Here is a 19,982-nt window from a genome sequence, read left to right on the forward strand (position 1 = left end):
TTTTCTTTTTAATCTATCCTACTAAATTTTACTAAAAAATACTAACAGTGTGGTCTGACCTTTTATATGTTATCGGTCAATGTTTTCTCATCCATTGCTCCCTAAGAAAAGCCTAGCAAGTTGAATAAAGCTCTTTTGCACACTGAAATTAGTCCACTGCAAGCAGAGAATAAAATGGGAATGCTTCACAAACAGTGTTGACTTACTAAATGTCAAGAAAGGAAAATATGGGTAACAGATCCAGGTCAGTAATCCATACCCTGTTCTGCAGAAAAAAATAAATAAAATAAAAAATGTTAAGGTGTTAGATGTTGAAGTGCATCAGGACATCTGTGCATACATAGGGAAAGACACTTCTTCCCCAATTTTTTCAAGCAATGAGACAAAGCTCTGAAGCCTGAAAGTGATAAGCAATCAGTCCACATGCTAGTTTTTGTGTGTATATATTGCTCCGCAATCCTGCATAGAATGTGCAGTCCCTGGAGCAGAGGAACTGGAAGGCAGGAGCTTCAGAGGCAGGGTGGTAGCCCAAGCTAAGCAAAGAACTGTTTTGTTTGACGTTTTGCCCAAGGTCTGTAATTGAAAGAGAAAGCTTTGACCTGTAAGAAACCCTGGGTGTGGTGGAAAGTGCTTCCTGGGCTGGGGGAAACAGGCGAGCCGCCTACACGCAGGCTGTCAGCTGTCTTGGGCATGGATGAAAAAATAAGTGGTCTCTGGCTAAAAAGTGATTATGATGGGAAATATTTTGGATGGATTCATGCTTAATGATTTTCAGGATTACTCAGGTGCTTTTGTTTTAAGGGTTCAGAAAAAAAAGAAAAATGTTATTAAGGGCTGTGGGAATAATCTTACACAATAAAAGTTGCTGATGCTTTCGGAAAAGCAAAATTTTACTTGGAAGATTTACCTTTTTAAAATCCTATAAGCACAAACTAGTGTGTCAGAGCCCATTGATGGGGTTACAAGACCTTTCCCAAAATGTGCAAGGCCTATCAAGTGGGTATGGTATGACTTGAAGGGCTCCTGAAGTGCAGCATCCTTGCTTGCTGGCAATACGCTGCATCGAATGTGCAGCACAAGGCAGTGTGTGTATGGGAGCACACATAGATGCATGTGCATCCATGAGTACTTTCTGCTGGACAGAAGTGCAGGCTTTCTACTAATGAACATAAAAATTCCCATCAGATAGGTAGGCACCAGGTCCTGATACTATGGTTGTCTCTACCTTTTGTGCTGAAGACCTTTTTTCCTTCCGTCAGAAAAGCTCAAGTCCTTTCCATAGGTCAGCATATGTGAGTTTCAGCACACACACCAATTTCCTGAGGGAAACATATGTTTGTTTGTTTGTTTTTTTAAACTTGAAATACACCTGCAAATCCCTCCTCAGACAAGCAAGAGCTTTCCAAAATAGCCTAAAACTTAATCCAGCATGAGGGAGTCTTCCCTAAATGGGAGCATTTTGGCAGGACTGCAGTATTCCTGGGCTGTTTTGTTTTGTTTTGTTTTTTATTCCTGATAAAAAATGCAGGTTTTTGTGATACTCAAGCTCAGAAAATCTATCAATGTATATCTTGCCAAGAGTATCTTGTAGGTACAGAGAAAGATGTCTATGCAAGAAGATTTTGTATGGACTTCCCAGCATCGAGGAATTTTACAGTCTAAACAAGTTGTACACTCTCATTATTTCACAATATAGCATTAATTTCTTCTCACAGCCTAGCTATTTCTCTTCTGGCTGCTTGAATTCAACATTTTCCTTCGTCCCCACAGCCATTCCCATGTTCATTTCCTGGCTGGTACATTGTTTCTTAGTGTGTGTGCCTACAGGACAGCTGACTTCCCCTTCGTGATACCCAGAGAAGAATATAATTTCAGGTCTTAAAATCCATCTAATCTAGAGTTTTACAAAATGTCCGTGCTTATAATGATTGTGCGCATCCACAGTAAACTGACTGCCTGACTGCTCCTTCTGAGAAGAAATGTCTCCTCATTTCCAACCTAAACCTCCCCTGGCACAACTTGAGGCCATTTCCTCTAGTCCTATCAATAGTTATCTGTGAGAGGTCGACCCCCGGCTCCCCACAGCTTCCTTTCAGGCAGTTTTAGAGAGCAATAATGTCTCCTCTGAGCCTCCTCTCCTCCAGACTAAACAACCCCAGCTCCCTCAGCCTCTCCTCACAGGACTTGTGCTCCCGGCTCTTCACCAGCTTTGTAGCCCTTCTCCAGACATGTTCCAGGGCCTCAATGTCCTTCTGGTAGTGAGGGGCCCAAAGCTGAACACAGTGCTCAAGGTGCAGCCTCACCAGAGCTGAGTACAGGGGGACGATCACTTCCTTGGTCCTGCTGGCTGCACCATTCCTGACACAAGCCAGGATGCCGTTGGCCTTCTTGGCCACCTGGACACACTGCTGGCTCATGTTCAGGCGAGCATTGATTAAACACATCCAGATCATTTTCCTTTGCACAGCTTTCCAGCCACTCTGCCCCAGGCCTGTAGCGCTGCATGGGGTGGTTGTGACCAAAGTGCAGGCCCTAGCACTTAGCCATGTTAACCTCATCCTGCTGGCCTCTGCTCATCGACCAATCCTGTCCAGGTCCCTCTGCAGGGCCTTCTTACCCTCCGGCAGATCAACACTTCCCCCCAGCTTGGTGTCGTCTGCAAACTTACTGAGGATGCATGTGATTCCCTTCCATATGGAAAAATCCTGCATCAGAAAGTATGATTATTTAAACATCATTTGTTAGCTATTACCCACTTTTTGCAAGATTTTAAAACTTCATTGAACTCCACTACATGTAACCACACATGCTGCTGTTCTCTAAATTTGGAGATTATGGGAGATGTTTCAGGCTAGCGTACACGAGCACTGTGGTAGCACAAAAGTATCATCATTACAAATTGTGAAAGAGCTTGTTTTAATCCAGAGGACAATAGTAATATCTTAGAAACCATAAGCATCTGGTAAGCATTCTGGTCCACAGAATACATCTAAAATATTACATTATCACTAGTGGGAACTGTGAAATGAGAGTCCACTGTAATTGTCCTCAACAGGATTTTCTTCTGGTAAGTGTTGCAAATGTTGGTAAGTGGAGTGTATTTTTATTGCATTGTTTCATCTTCCAGGGTATTGGTATAACTCTGATGAGTCTCATGTCTGCAAAAAGAGTATTCCATTAGGGAATCTGAAGACAGTAGTATCCATTATTATGAACAGTAATGTTTCATGGTTAGGTGGCTTTCTATTTACTAATTGGCGATATGTGACAGTATTTTGTTTAGCCAAGTGATCTTGGGGGTAATCTTGTTGTTTGCTTATTATTTAACAAGGAATTAGCATTCTAAACAGCTGTAAAATGTACTCAAAAGTATTTGACCTTGACCATATCACAGCTTTTAGTTTAATTTTATTTTTCATTCCCTGTAAAAGAGGTTTGATGAACCACAGAAACTGGCCATGAGTTTTGCACCTGCTGTAACGTACTATTTGGAATTTGTCTTTTGTCTGTTGTAAGATACTCAGGTGTATTTACACCAGTCTTCATAGTACATTCTGTTCCCTTAGCTGCTCTAGTATAAAGTGTCTGTTGCTTTTAAATCTGGTGACTTTCAGAACACTTTAACAAAATACATTTTCTTGAAAATACAGAGAAAGTCAAGTGTCTTGTATTAACTTGATGTCACTGGAGAAGCTGCCTGAGGACCAAGTATCATCAGCTGTCCCCATTTGTGGAAATTAAGGGAGATAACTCGTCCCTGGGACCTTGAGAGAGTTTCAACTTTTTGCTTATATTTATGGCACACGTGTTTCACATGCAAAATAATAAACTGGGGAGTGACCTCTAGTCTTACAGTAAACTTGTGAACTACCCACCTATGCTAGTCTGACTGCACTCTGTTGAGCCCTGAGCATGCTGATGAGCTTTATTTGCCCAGAGTGGCCCCACCTGGGACTACTACCCCACTCACACCCTGCCCATGGGACCAGGGGTGTACTTACAGCTCAGGCCTGAGCTTCCTTTCCCTCCCATTGAGCTATGTTGTGAGTGTCTTCAACCCTTATCTTTAGCCCTGTCTCTTACTGCTCCTGCCTGGACCTGGCTTGCCTCTTGCCATGACCATGGAGGGAGGGATTTGGGGGATCTGGCTCTGCTAGTTGCGTTCAGGTATGCTGGGGTTGAGGGCGTGGCTGGTGTTGGGATGGCCCTTGGCTCCCCCTTGCACAATGGGGCTGCCTAGTGCTATGACTTTACATCTTATGTCATAGTAGGGTAGAGCAAAAGCATGAGACAGAGCATAGGAGTGGAGTAACCAGAAGGATCTTGTGCTTCAGAGAGGTGTTTGCCCAGCTGTGGTACTGGCCCTTCACTAGGACTTTGCACAGGTAGTGTGTAAGGTTTTAAGAGAAAAAGATTGTAGTGGAGTTGTGCTTGTCTCTAATGTGGGTCTATAGCGTATGAGATTTTAAAAATGCAATCCTGAAGTGTGGTCCCTTGCCTTTTCTTTACATTTCTCATGTTAATTTGGAGTAATGGGGAAGGAGGGAGGAAAGGGCAGCTTGAAAGCTCACCAGCCCAAGCCTTGACAAGCTGAGTGGCCGAATGCTGATTAAAGTGGCTTCTTGCTTGAAATATGAAGGCATAATGAGTTAGGCACAAATTAGTTAGAACCTCAGAATTTGTGAATGTATGAATTGGGAGGTCGAGATCTTAATGTGGAATGGGGCTTCACTGCCTATTTCTGTCTTTTTGGTCAAACTGAATCTCTGATCCTTGTTTAAAACTACCCCCAAAGAAAGCATTTTGCATTCTAGAAGTAGAACCTTTACATACCACTTCCTTATGTAAAAAGGAAGTTAATGTTACTGAGACAACCCCACAACGCAATTTTGTGTGCAATTCTTACATCTTTGCTTACTGCCTAATGCACTTTTAATTTTCTAAAGAGTGCTGTTTATTGAGGCTGGTGATCTTTCTATGTTCAGCTGGGTACAGGCCTTTAGAGATATATCGTTGGCTTTTTTATGTTTTTACTATAAAGTTGTTTTTTATTCGTGTATAGGCTTTATAGGTTTGGTTTTCTTTCATGTGAAATCTAAAGGCCTTTCATTCATATTTGCTCTTTGCTTTTGGTGTATGGAAAAAGCTTAAGACATACTTGGCTCTAATAGCTCTACAGAATTAAATGCTGTTAATGAATTGAAATATTTGTAATTAACCCCATCCTGATGCATTTAACTTCCATTTAGTAATAGCTGTGGCTTGCAAAAAGGAAAAAAAAAAAACAACAAACATATATATAAAAACTCATCATCCATATTTTGTCACTAAACTTTAAAAGAATACAATCATCTATAGTTTACATGCTTACTGAGTGACATTGGGTGTTAAGCAGGAGAGAAAGCTGAGGTTTGCTTCCAAAGAATTCCTGGGAATTGACTTTGAAACATGGCTTAAAGGGTAATTGCTTTTCCATCATAAAGTTTTTAAAGGAGAGTGATTTTCCAGGTGTTTGATAAACACTTGGTTAAATAACGTGTCTAAAGTCAAATGCTCAATGAAAGCCTATGTTCGGAAAATAACAATTGCAAAGAGAGGGAAAAAAACAGCTACTCCAATGGCATACCACCTCACTCAGAAAGAATGCAAGGGCTTGTAATCAAAGAGTTATAGGAGTTGAGCATTTACCCGTTGCTGACTGCATCCGGCGGTGAGCTGAGATGCAATAGCAACCACTTTAGGTTTTATGGCTGATATTCATGCAGTAATTTATTTTTTCTTTCTGCCTTTAATACGGTTCACAAAAAGCATTTAATATTGCAGTATGTAGCTTTCCCTAATCTGGAGATAAAAAGTTAAAACCAGATGCGCCTTGGAAAAATAAAGCTGCATATTTTCAAATGCTTTCTCTGTAATGTGCCACTGCCTTTACAGGGCATCTCAAAGGAGTGGTAGGGTTCCTACGTCGTGGTAGTTGTAAGTACTGGAGGAATGCTGGGATTTTCAATAGGAGAGGCCTTAAACTTGCATTTAAGCATTTTTTTTGTTTTGTTTTCAAATAATAGTTTGGGCTTTCTTCTGTTATTTTCAAAATTACAGTGGAGTTGACATAGTATGGATTCGTATCTCTGGATTTACAACCCTGTTTGCCTGTATTATTTAAAGCATTGAGGTGTTAACAATGAACAATTAGATTTTTTTGTTTGTTTGTTTTTTAACAAACACACACACACACACCCAACCAACCAACCAACCAAACAAAAAAACAAGATACTGTGGTTGCAGGGTAGAAGATTTTTTTTCCTCTAGTGCACCTTCCTAAACTTTATTTTCCTCCACAAAGGTATACTTGTTTAAAGCAGTAAAACTAAAGTCTGTTGGAGTCAGTGAAAGACGCAACCAAGTCAACAGGGCAATCTTTTCTTGTGCTCAGTACTTGTACCTGCTGGGCTTTACCTCTTGGGAGGAGTGCTCTCTCAAATGCATCCAGTGAAGCATACTCATGCCAGCCCTTTGGGCTGCTTCCCTTCCACTTGAATTCCCCAAAGAGGGCTTCAGTGGGACTTGGATGCTCCTTTCAACTTCCTATCTGATACCTAACCCATAATGTGATTGCTCCAACATGAGAGTATAGCGTCTACGAAGGTCTGAGCAGAAAGGGTTTTGTAGGATGCCTTTCAGTATTGTAAAATGTTCTCCAGAATTGGCAGGAGCTGGCGCTCTACCGTATAACTGTTTTTTCACCCAGGGAACTGGAAGTTAAATATAGAGATCTTATATATTTTATCCATGTGATGGATGGAGATAAAAGGGACCGTTCCTTGTGTGCTGCTGCTTTTATTGTTATTATAACAGTAATAGGAAAAGGTTTAAAGGATTTCTATAAATCTAATGCAGAAATAGTTGTATTTTACTAGTGGTAGATCTCTCTCTGTACTATGCAGAGGCAGGATCCCACCTAAGTGTTTATAGGTAGTGTGCATGAACATTTGCCAGTCTTGATTTTAAAAAAAAAAAAAAAGCTTTCACAAAATTTGTCTTAAACAAAACAGAATGAGTATCAGATTTGGTTGATGCTACCATACTGGAGGCAGGGGAAGAGAGAAATGTTTCCCTGATGCACATCTTCTCTCAGACCTGGGGGACGGTGCAGCAAGTGTACAGAGATCTGCAGCTTTATCCAGCTCTGCTAAGCTGTTTTGGGTTGGTGGCTGGAGAATACATTGGCTTTGGGGGGATTTTACTCTTGACATTTTGGCAATTTAAGGAGACAATTTTCAGTTTCATTACGTTCTAATAATAGATGGCTCTTATTTCATAATAAGCGGCTTTATAGTTAAGCACTAAAATTGGGATTTAAAAAATCCCACTTTATTTTCCACCAGACAGATGTTCTTCCTTTTCTTTGGTCTTGGCAGTGGAATACAGCAGGAAAATAACTGTAATCCAGTTTCCGCGTAGTCTCCTTGTTTCAAACACTTCAGTGTTTCTTTTCCCAACTCTTACCTATACTAGTAAGTATAAAGTGGCTTGAAGAAACTAATTGGTTTGTGGTCCTGGATTTGAAGAAATTTCATAGCATAGCTTTTGGTAGATACAAGCTATTTCAGTTTCCTGTTTTCTTCTGACAATGAAACTCCTAAACCCAAGCGGTGCCCTAACAATGTGTCTGGGACACATGGTTCTTTTTCCTGTAGCCCTTATAAGAAAAAACAAAATGCCATGTGAGTCTCTGCATTGGAGCTGCAACATATTCTGTGAGAGTGCTTGGGGGGATAAAAGATGGCACTGGGAAGCCAAGGATCTATCCTGTGAGAACTCTGGGGTAGGGTGTGGAAACTGGCCCTTGTTCTTTTGAGATCGGTCTGTTTTTTAATGGAATAGCTGGATTGACTGGGCCAGAGAAGGAAAGACAATCTATCTAGCCTCTTAGGGCATCCATTGGGGAGAAAAGTCCTTTCCTCAAATGACTTTTTATTGATATCTTTTACTGTAATCAGATACAAAGAAAAGTTACTGCTTATATACAATTTCAATTTTTTTCTTCAGTATTTACCTCTGGGTTGTTTGGTTACTATTTTTATGACTGATAATATGTTTAAGTTTTCTCTTCTCTTTCCTCTTAATAGCATTACAAGGGTTTAAGTTTCTTTGTTAGATTTGTTTGTTTTAGAAGAAGAACTGCAATAGCAAGATTTGGCCCAAATGACTAGCTTTCCAAAGGTTCCGTAACCACCTGATCACACAGCCATTGTGTGTATTGGGAGGATATAAAATAATGAATGTCTTAAATCAGAGCATGAAGACATGGTAGAGCTGCGGGGTGGAGGGTAGGAGATCTGGTGAGTGATTCCTGGATACATTCTTAAGCTGTTCAAAACATTTTCTTGCCAAGAATTTTCTAATTTTTAGAATGAGCTCAAGACAAAGGACCTTTCTTCTTTTCCGGATGTTTTATCCATTGGGATTCACCTGATGCAATGCTCTGTCATTAACTCATCAAAGGGCTGGCTCCTCTGAGCCTCATCAGGAGAAATCCAGGAGGCTAAAACGCTGAAATTCATCTCTGCGTTTGAAAAGAGAGCGGCAGTCCAATGGATTATGTGACATGGCAGATCTTGAAAGCATAGTGCATAGAGGAAGGGGAGGAGTGTCATAAATACAAGGGTATTTGGCTGTTATTTTTAGAGTTGTTTGACTGACAGATAATCATGCAGCAGTGATGTGTGTGGGGAGAGCTAGTGAAATAGTGCTGGAGATGGTTATAGTCTGATGTAACTCCTGAATGATGACAATTCCCTGGCTCATAGTGAGGCTTTATCCCTGACATGCAATGTTCTACATGTCAGCTTTCTTTTGTTTTCCATGGCTTGTTTCTCTTTGCTTTCCACACCACACAACATGGAACAAATGAAAAGGATCCTTTTATGAGATGATGAATGTAATTTGTATTTTTACATATTCCACTTTGGGTGTAGGAGAAATGTACTGTACAGTTGGGCCTGTGGTTGATGAAACGGGTACCCACAAATAGAAGGAAACAGAATTTAAAATGAAATCCCCATTCCTTTCCTCTGGAAGAATGTAACAGCCTCCCAGCATGGGACCTCTCTGTGGTGGGTGGGTCACTGGTGTAGAAACCAACTCTTTTTCTACCCGTTCTCCAGATCAAGGGTGACACACTTAGGAAAGGCAAAACAAGCCCAAAGGAAGATTTCAAAAAAATAAATGCATCTTTCTATGGGGATTCTGCTGATTTTTGCCTGTACTTCCATCAGGGTCTCCTCCCTTCTCCTTGTCTCTGGATAACAGTAAATAACTAAGACAGTTTTGTTCCAAGAACTTCCTTTCGCTGACTCAAGACCAAGCCTGTATCCTTATTCTGATGTCTTGAGGAATACTTAGATCTTTTACTGGCATTCTGCACAAGGTTGAATTTCATCCCTTGTGACTATACAGCTGCATTTAGGGAGAACTGCTGTTATTGCATTAAATCAGTCAGTTCACGCTCTCCAGAAAGCTCATCCCTTTTCAAGGGTTTAAATCCAAGAGGGAATTCCATTAATATTAAATAACATTACAGTATAGGAAGAATTAGAATATTTCTATCTATACCCTATTTAGGAATAACAAGCAGTAAATATGCCACACTATGCAAGTCCTAAATTAAGGAGCTGTAAGAAGAAGAAAATACATAAAATATAACCCATAGTAGTGAAACAAAATTACTATTATAAAAGAATGATGACAGACTTGCTTTTAATTAACATAACACCTGTTGGATTAAATTTCAAAGAAATGATCAAAGAAAATACTGTAGCACTAAACAAGCCTTATAGTAAGTGTTCAATAGATCAAAACCTTTAAAAGTATTTCAAAGTAGTATGAGATGTAAAAGGTGGAAAAAAAATCAGGGATTATGTTGGGATTATGCTGAAACTTGACTAAAGGACCAGCACTCCTGAACAAATAACATTACATTAAGCTAATTAGACTTCAGAATATGAAATTGTTAAAGTTTGCTATCTCAGCTGTTTCTTTAAACTGGAAAAGGGATTAATCCATATTATAAAAATAGTTAGTGGTTCATAGGGCAGAAGCTATAAAATACTGCTGAAGGTTGGAAAAACAATAACAAAATCCACCAAAAAACTGAGTCTGAATTCCCATTCTTTGGAGCTCTTAGGCATGTGAAGAGGACATTTGCTGGACCTGGGTGCACAGGTTCGATCAGCAAGGCAACATGTACCTAGGTGCTCTGGGATGTGCCCCACATCCTCAGTATTTTGTCTCCAGTTGAAGACTGAGTAGCTTAACTGAAGCTAAAAACGTTATAGGCAACAGATTTATTTTTCATCTGAGGGCATTCTTCCCCGCTGCTATTGTCCTAGAGACAAGCATTTGTTTTTATTCCTTTAAAGTTCCTCTAAAGGCTGCTGCGCTGTAAGCTTTCTTCTTTAGTGAAGAGGTCTAGCCTTCAGTTCTGAAGGCTTTCAAGCCCTGTTTAAATCAATAAGAACTGTGAGTGCCAGAAATCTGTAAGGAGAGGAGCCCGGCACATTGCAACTTGCAAAGGATGTTATGGCTGACTGCTGGCTCCTCTTGCTGGTAGAAGATGCTGAGGCAGGCAGCCAGCTGCTCTCCCCAGGAGGGAGTTAGTCCCTGGATCTCAGTTTGGGAACTGCTGTCTTAAATAATTCTGTTCAAATACAGTGCCTTTTATGTTCTTTCCAATTCTCCGTCCCTCTCACAATTACAATTTCACATGGGAAGCATGTACCCTTTCTTCTTGTTCCTCTCCTTTTATTGAGATGGGTTTTTCAGTACTATACTGTTGTAATACATATTCAAACACATACATGTGCATATGCTTTGTATGGCAGAGGGAGGTAACAAGAGGCATGCTTTACCCTGACCTTGTAAAGTTTGCACAGCAAACACAGAATCAGACTGCTGCATACAAATAAGCACAACTTGAATCTACAGATTACATGTGGATCATGTGGATCAACTCTTGGTTGTTAAAATGTTTTATTTGTAGTATGCGTATTTAAAAAAAAAAAATAAAACTGGGGGGGTGATCAGTATACCTGTTCCACAAAATAATTTCTGACAAAAAGAATATGGCAACTGCCTTTTTCTTGAGTCATTTTCTGGCTGGCTGATGGAGGATTTTGATAGATGGCTGTCACAGTTAAAGGGTGGATCTGAAGATCACAGCACTGCATTTCAGGCACTATACCTCCAGCAAACAGGCGGTAGAGAGCCATCAGCTATAATCTGTGAGTAAACAAAGACAAATGAAGTTTGGTATTGACTTTTGAAGATGGGATGTAATCATGTTACAGAACTGTAAGAAAGCCATGAAATGTCGTATGCTTCTGTCTGCACAGTGAAGAGCAAAGTCTAGTTAATCTGGCGTGGTAACGCTATTTCTTCCTGCGTTACTGAAACCTGCAACTTTGATTGGGCAGGAAAAACAATGTTGGGAATATAGGAATAAACTGTTTGCATGTGTTTCGCTTTTGTGAAATACATTGGGCTATTTTTGCAAGCTGACTTCTGTTTACTATGTAGCTCTTCATAAGACAGAGAGAACGCAACTGTTTGGGAAAGAGGCACAGCATTAACTTCTAGAATAGAAAGGATTATGTCGTCTTGCCTGAACGCAGACAAAAAGTGAAGAGATCACACAATATTTGTTTTACCACTGGATAGCTTATTTGCATGTGTTTTGTGGGAGATCTCCTCGACTGACAACATACAGCATCCAAAGGAATTGCAGAGCAATAATGTAGTGCTCAGCGCTTTGAGGTCAGGAAGGTGAAAGCATGCTGAAAACTTTGCCAGGAGGCTTGAGCATTTTTGTGGTTTCATCTGTTTACCTTAGCAATGATAGAAGATTTAAGCAATTACCCGGCAACCTCAAACAGTCTCATTTGGAAATACTACATCTGCTTTACAGTATCATCACTGTGAGCTCAATATTTTGAGCATCTTCATTCAAGTGTTGTTTTAATGAGGTCTCATGTAATTAGGGGTTAAAGAATGGTGGCTGAAGTGATCCATTTAGAAAAGATTAGTTGGAGGTTGTGAAGAGGAAGCTCATGCTTTCGTTAGAGCTCAGTCTGGGGCTGAATAGCTTCTGTGGCTGTTGATTCACAGCAGCTCTGAAGGGCATGCCTCTTTGAAGAGTTGCTGTATGTTTTCAAGGAAATTGGTAAGCAAGGCTTGCTCGTTTTTGGCTGCACACTGGCATTGTAGCAGTATAGCACAAATCCTTGACTCTCTTATGCTCAAGATACGTAATTATTTTGTGCTTCAAAGAAAACCACAGTTTTCAGTCTCTCGGTTCTCCAGTGTGAAGCAAAGGTGTTCATAACACCTCTTTTCTCATTGCCAACTATTTCACTTTACAGCACTTTCTAGTTCTATTAAACCTACCTTTTGTTCCTTTTCTATTTATTTTTGTCTCCTCTCCCCTTTAATCTCTCTTTATTACTTCCTGAGTTTTTCCCCACTTTGAGATCTGTTTTCTAGGTTTCTCTTGCCAGTGCAGCATGGGGTAGTTATTCAGCTGTTTTCTAGAAGAGCAACTGCTTCTATTTATCTCTGCCTTCCCTTGTTTGTCTGCAGGAGGCAAACAGAAAAGGGGAAACCAATTAAGAAGTAGTGTCATCTGAGAGAGAAACTTTAGGCTCACAATAGAAAATATATCTGCATTATAATGAGCAGAGGCTAAGTTACAGACCAAAAAACTGTGGGTCATGAAGTGCACAACAATAACTTTTATATACAGGTTTCACAAAATAGCTGCTCAGAAATATCACTGAAGCAGTGATCCTTAGATTTCCACTGTTTTCATCTCTTGTCTCAGCTAGCAATAAGTCTTTTTCAATATTTCATCCCTCCTGGCTCTGGTTTTGAATGAGGTGTATGAAAAATAGAAAAAATGTCCACAGCGTTGGATCTTTCCAACACTGAGGTTTGGGCCTAAGAACACAGAGGTGCAGTGAAAAAAGCAGCTCTCCTTCCTCGCTGAAGCTACTTTGCTCACTCTTCCACGTAGCTGCCTTAAAACATTAATGCAGTCTTTTCAGTCTTTAAGTTAAATGCTCTGAGCCAAAGGGGAATGGACTAGCTTCTGTGGATATGAACATATTAATCCTCTCAGAAACCAAGGGAGAGTATTAACTCTTCTAAGTGTGGGAAATAGAAGCTATCTACGAGGCTAATGTCTGTACTATCAGTGAGCGTGGCCCAGGAGATCTGCAGTCTGAATTGGCTGGTGCTGAGGACTTAGTGTTCAGACCAAGGCACTCAACCTGGCTTCAGCCTAGCCTGGTGCATGGGGTGCAGGTGGGACCCAAAGCCTGTTAGCTGTGCCCCTGGGATGCTTTTATGGCTTACTGCTTGCAGCCTGTGTGTTGGGATTGCTCCACAGCTTGCTTCAAAGTGTGCTCCTGATGCACGGTAAAACATTACTGTAGTTGCGTGTCAAGTGTTCCCATTCTGAATTCACCTTTTTCTCTGAAGTTGCAAACTTTATCACGTGTTATAACAGACTAAATTGTGCTCAGAAACTTTTAATATGTTAACTAGAGCTGCTGATCACTTACTGATCAATTGCAGCAAATGGTAAAGCTGTGGTAAAACAGTACTAAGGTCAAACACTCTGGGCTGATTTTTTACTGTTGTGCCTGTAAGGTGCTGTGGGACAGTGCTGACTGCTTCTGAGGTGTAGTATGACTTAGAGCAGGAACATCTACAGTGGGGACTGGTACAGCCTACGCTTAGCAATAAATTACTGCTGATGCTATAAATTCCACACAGGACAGTTTAGGTTGGAAGGAACCTTAAAGACCATCCAGTTTCAACTCCCTGTCATGGGCAGGGACAGGTTCCACTAGGCCATGCTGAACAAAGCCTTGTGCAGCCTGGCTTGAACACCTCCAGGGATGGGGCATCCACAGCTTCTCCGGGTAACCTGTTCAACTCCCTCACCACCTTCAGAGTCATGAATTTCTTCCTAATATCTAATCTCAGTCTACCCTCCTTTAGTTTAAAGACATTACTCCTTGACCTATCACTACACCCCCTGACAGAGTCCCTACCCAGCTTTCCTGCAGACCCCTTCTAGGTACTGGAAAACCACTGTAAGGTCTCCCCGGAGCCTTCCCCTTCTCCAGGCTGAGTAACCCCAGCTCCCTCAGCCTGTCCTCATAGGAGAGGTGCTCCAGCCCCTTGATCATCCCCGTGGCCCTCCCCTGGCCTCGCTCCAGCAGCTCCACGTCCCCCCCGCGCTGGGGCCCCCGCTGAACGCAGCACCCTCCAGGTGGGACCCTCGCGAGTAGCGGGGACCCAGCTCATTTTCGGAGGGGCTGTTCCCCCTGCTCTCCGTTTCTTATTGAAGGGGATCAGTGGGGTCGCCTCGCCCCTCTCGCAGCCCCCGGGGCCGCGTAGGGCTCTGAGGAGGCGGCGGCTCCGCGCCGGCCGCCCGCGGGGGGGCGGCGGCCGATGCTCGGCGGCCGATGCTGGGCGGGCTGTGCGCTCACTAGTGGGAGCTGGAGAGGGCGAGAGGAGGGGAACGGCAGCAAAAAAAATAAATAAATCCCAAACCCAAGTGGAGCGGCTGAGGCGGGCGGCGGCCGCGGGGAGCCCCGGTAAGGCGGGCGGGGAGGCTGTTGCGGGGTGAGGAGGGGGCTGCCGGTCACACACGGGGGGCTTGGTCGGGTCGTGCCCTGCCACGAGCTCCCGGAGCCGGTCCGGTTTGCTTCATGGCAGGGGGTGAAACGGTGAGGATGGGTCCCCAGAAAGCGCTCAGCGTGCTCCCGTTTGCAGCTCGGATGCTTCCCAAGGGCTGCTGTCTTTACAGCCCTCGTTGGTTTTCCTTTTTTTTTTTTTTTCCTTCTTTTTCACGAACTCCTCTGATCGCCCCCTTGACCCCCCGTGCAAACTTTCAGCATCTGCAGCGTGCTGTGGCAAGGATTTGGGGGCTTTAACTTTGCCCTGTGTCTAAACTCACTCTGTTTGATAGCGCCTATGTCTTGCATAGCAATAGGTAACGAGGAGTTGGTCCCTGTTCCCCTCCGTGCCACTCACGGTTTCATAAGCTTACAGCACGTCCTCTCCTTTTCAGCCTGGAAAGCTCTCTTTAGCTTCATTTTAAGCTGATCTTAAGGGAAATTGGTGCAACCATTGTTAATTTTGAGAACGGATTGCTCTGAACCGCAGAGGTGACAAAGTTAGGATGCTGGAGGGTATGGCTCAGGGACTGACTCGTGGAGGCAGCGTGCGGTGACTTGACAGCGGTGGCCGTGAGACTGCTACAGAGGACGGGCTCGCCTCTGTCAGCAGCGGCACCGCTCGCTCCTGTTTGCTTTTCCTGCCAGGGTTGCATTTCTTTCAAAGTTTTCTCTCAAAGCAACCAAAAAAACCAAAGTGGCATTCTGCCATTAGAGCGGCATGATGAATTCATAATATACTCGAGAGTTCTCTGGTTCGCGTGTTGAAATTCTGTTTTGTTATGAAACACTTGCCCAGTTATTTCGAAATAAGGAACCCATCACAGCAAATGCAACCTAGGGGCCTTGGGTGCCTTCCCGCAGCCTGCTACCCTGCTTGGCTTCAGCTGAGCTGCTTGTGAGTGACACTTGCACAACTGGAGGGAAAACTCAGTCCTCTGGGATAGTTGTTTCAGTATTTATCTCTACGTATTTGTCTGTGTGCATCGCCGAAATAATACGGGTCAACATACTGAATGCTCTGGCTTCAACTTGGCACTTAAGTACGTGCTGAATTTTAAGGGTATGAGTGAGTGGGTCTGCTTTAATTGGTGTGCTTGTGTAATTAAAGTGATGCGTGTGCTGGATGCTTTGCTGTGCTGAGGCCAGAGTGCTCCTTGCTTTGCAGCACCAAGCCCTCAGGTCTTGAAACTCCCTTTTAAAGAGGTTTGGTTGGTAATAATGTAAACTGACAGATTCACAAAGGCTGTTCCCAGAGTCTCGTCTTTCCTGCCTGTTTCTGTCATTCTTCTGTGTGTATTGTTTCTTAGAAAACAAGAGGTTCAATACGTAAGACATAATATCTGTTGCCAGGTGCAAGGAAACAATGAGAGGAAGTCTGATGCTCAGGTGGGAAATGATGTGTTACTACTTCTGAGAAATAAGATTAATGTGTGTTTTTTTTTTCTTGTATTTTTTTTTTTACATGAATGTTTATGTGCTGCTCTATTTCTTAACCACTGACTACTTGTCATTGACTACAAAGCAGCTACCTAGAGTGTAAATCCTGTGGAGAAGGGACTGCTTTGCATTGTCTGACATACAGAGTGCCTGACGGAGTGAGCTTTGGGGTGAGGGGTGGGACTGTGTGTGTGTGTGTCTGTCCCAAAGAGATGAAGTCATTTATAGCCTTTTGGTAGAGCATGGAATAAAGCAGAAAAGCCTCCCTAAAACTTGTGACAGCTGTTTTCTTTTGACTGTAGGGTAGTTGCAGGGGTTGCATATAGGCCAATGTGGTTCTCTTGGTTGCCATTGCTCTGCTGAAGAAATTGAATAGGCTTTGTAGATACATCAGTATTCGACTCGTTCATGCCAGAGTAATACATATCACTATATTGTAAATATTTAACAAAACTAGATTGATTAGCAGTACTTTGTAGAGTCAACTAGAATATATTATTTTTTTTTTTTTCTGTGTGCATCACTGAAATACCAGGATAGATGAAGCCCTGAGCAACCTGATCTAGTAGGTAGTGTCCTTGCCTATGGTAAGGGGGTTGGAACTAAATGACCTTTGAGGCCCCATCCAACCCAAGCCATTCTGTGATATTTTACATATTATCATTTGGATTTTCTTTATTTTTGAGAGATAAGCTACTATATTTATACTGTTTGAATGAGCTGGGGATTTGGCTGCTGATAAGCAAAATTAGGAGGAAGGTGAGTAGAAAACATTTTTTGTCTGAAGTTTTCATGTACCAAACCATTTTCTGCATCAGTGCGTGTTTCAGACTGGATTTGCTTCTGATAAGTGGATAACTGCTTTATTCTTTCTGCTTTGTGTCTGGTGGAGGTAGCAAAAATGTAACAAGGGTTATCCGATAAGGTTTCCAAAAAGTCAACAAATTGTGACATTCTGATGATATCTGAAAATTAGATCATGCTTTTTTATCAGCAAGCTTGTTCTTTTGAGTGTATGAAAGGAAGAAAGATCTATGTTTTTTGTAAGGGATGGACTTTTTTTTTTTTTTGTAGTAGTAAGGAAGTGATTTTGAGGTAACTAAAATACTTCATAAAGTAGTGTTAGATTGCATTATACCAGGCTTGTCATGCATTACATTACTGAGTTTACCTTTCTCTGCTTAAAATGTCAACACCTCATCAAGCTGTAATGAAATTCCTGAGTGATCAATTCTTCTTTATGATCAGTTTGAGCATCGTTGTGTGTGTACAAGCAGGCGTGTGCTTCTATCGCCAGTGTGCACGCAGAGGTGCAGAGCTGTGTCTCTGGCACCCAGGCAATATGTTACAGTTGTTCTCATCCACGGAGTGTGCTGCAGGTATTTGATAGGAAGCAAAACCCAAGGAAGACTATATTCTTCAGCATTGCATCTCCAGTCTGGGTTCCCTGGTAGATGAGTGGTGAGTTCCTGTTCCAGCCTTTCTCACCACAGGGATGTATTTTCAGTCCAGCTGCCTACTTTTCTGCCACTTGGCAGAGTGACTATTTCTTAGGCCACTAATCCTTTATCAGGTTTGGTTATAATTGGCCAGTAGGTTCAAAACTTGTTAGCAAGGGGCCGTCAGACTGCTTTATCCGCAGATAAACATGTCTGAATGTTTCCTTGTGAAAGTAGGTGGAAAGGGTTGTTTTCTTCATCTAGTGGTGAAAAGGCCAGCAGGGAGGGTGTTTTCAGCAGAGACTTTAATTACCATTTTCAGCCCTATATGGTTGATGCATAGTCATCTGTGGTGGCTTACAGGACCACAGGTATGGGTCCGTGGAGCGTGCAAAGTTTGAGGAGATGGGCGCAAACCGCAGAGTGTAATAAAGAGTAAAGGCTGGAGTAGCGATGTGGGTGCAGGGAAGAATGCCCTGAAGGTAGTTTCTCTGTTTAAATCTTCCAGAAGGATGTTTTTCAAGCGGTACATGAACTGTAAGTATGCAGGGACTTGAATGCGTGCTGATGTTCGGAGGTTTTTTCCCCCGGAAATTGATTTTATTACATGTTGAAAATTAATCCAGTGCTGATGTCAAAATAATTTATTAGGAACCTCTACATTTTTATGTCATTAAGCCAAAGACTGTAGTTCCGCTAACTGGTATGCATAAAGGCATGCAATTAAAATGTATGTGCTTTAAATACACCTCTTTTTGTAACAAATGTAAAAGCTCCTGTCTGAAACAAAAGCAAGCAAAATTTGGTTGGTATTCAGAAAGATTTTATAGGTAAAGCCCAATATCCAAAATGGGTTGTATATATTTATAAAGCAGCCACTTAAAAGTTTTCAGAAGGTTACGCTATCCAAGATTTATTCCCTGAAGCTACAAATGTATTTGCTCATGCATAACTTCACTGAGGAATACTTAACTTGAACAAAATTCTGCACTTGCAGGTTTGTAGAATCAAGACCTTAATTAGCTCTAGGTTAATTTCCCTCCCCCCCTTAATTAAAAACAGAGGTCAACTAAGGATCAGATGAGACCTTACAACTATCTTCTTACCAGTAATAGCTATTCTGATATGTATTTCAATTTCAGTATAATCTCAGACCTTTTGTCCAATTCTCTGTTACTTCATTCTTACCAATTTTGGCCAAGGAAGTAGCTGTATTTAAAAGCAAACAGTAGAAGTGAACTGTTGAATCATGCACTGTTGTTTTTTTTTTTTTGTTTTGTTTTTTTTTTTTGGGGGGGGGAGGGAAAATACTGTGGGCAAAATAATAGACTAATTCCTATTGGACTGATAATGTGTATGCAATGAACAGAGTTTGGCTAGTTTCTTGTCTAGCTTACATATGCAAATACATCTTGATCTGTAAATTGAGTCAAATATTATTTTCATCTTCATGTGTCTGCCAATTTCTCTTTGCCATCAGAAGTGATGATGAAATGACATACAAATATGCACATAAAATGCAGTGCAGAGGGTATAGGAGGGTATACATGCAGGCTAAATCGCTGCTAGTCAGATTTGATTCAGAGGCTGCTGATTGTAGGCACTGTACGTACGTGAGAAGATTTGGACAAGGCAAACAAATTCTTGCTTCTGTGCCAACTGTATTGCAAAGTCAGGACAGTGTAATAGAGATAAGGCTAATTAGCTATTTGCGTTTGCTACTGAAGTTGGATGAACTTTTTTTTCCTCCTAACAGGGAATTTCTCTTCAGGCATAAATATCCAGTAGAGTTTGTTAAAATGAATGTAGCAAGACTTGTAGCCTGCAGAAATGCAAATAATTGCATACAAGCATCATAGACTTCTTTTATTCATAGGCAAGTCTTGTAGGGTCTTGTCTTCCCGGAGAATTGAAGCAGAGAAACCCTTCAAGCTGAGCCAGGTCCTGGTGCTTCGAGGAGATGACATGGGGCTGGTCCCTAATGGCCCTGCAACTCAGCTCGTCAACTAGGATGCAGGCACAAGTACCCCTCAAACAGCTTGGATTTGCTGGGTCAGGAATGAGGTCAACCTCAAGCTGCTGATGTTGACAGACAGAGTGAAACTTCATTTACTCGAAAGACTGCTTTATGCATTCCTATTTAAAAAATATTAAAGATATTGTCTTTTTCCTTTATTCACAAATATTCCTAGTCAGGCATTGAGGGCTGCTATATCCGACACCTTGAAGCTGTTGTGAACACGAAGCTTTGAGGCTGTGCTGTGTTTAGGGTTTAAAAGATAAGTATAATTTCTGTTTGGGAGATGGTAAGAAGTGTGTTGATTTAGGATTGCTAATGTGTTGTTTTTTTTTTTTTGCG

At 41.8% G+C, this 19,982-nt stretch overlaps 1 protein-coding gene across 8 annotated transcripts in view; it reads left to right on the forward strand.

Annotated features, from left to right (window-relative positions):
• The first annotated feature begins 3,984 nt into the window (after positions 1–3,984).
• The window catches only part of BMPR1B (bone morphogenetic protein receptor type 1B), a 260,808-nt gene continuing 244,810 nt past the window's right edge, over positions 3,985–19,982 (forward strand). For 4 of the 8 annotated variants that reach the window (XM_084516976.1, XM_084516977.1, XM_084516974.1 and 1 more), the window contains exon 1: positions 3,985–4,167. The gene's annotated coding sequence lies outside the window, so the exon portion shown is untranslated. Of the gene's footprint in view, positions 4,168–4,361; positions 4,386–14,583; positions 14,664–19,982 lie in introns of those variants that run through there. The other 4 variants (XM_084516979.1, XM_084516978.1, XM_084516964.1 and 1 more) reach the window with 4 other exon arrangements.

This window comes from Aythya ferina, assembly GCF_964211825.1.
Source record: "Aythya ferina genome assembly, chromosome: 4".
Taxonomy (NCBI): domain Eukaryota; kingdom Metazoa; phylum Chordata; class Aves; order Anseriformes; family Anatidae; genus Aythya; species Aythya ferina.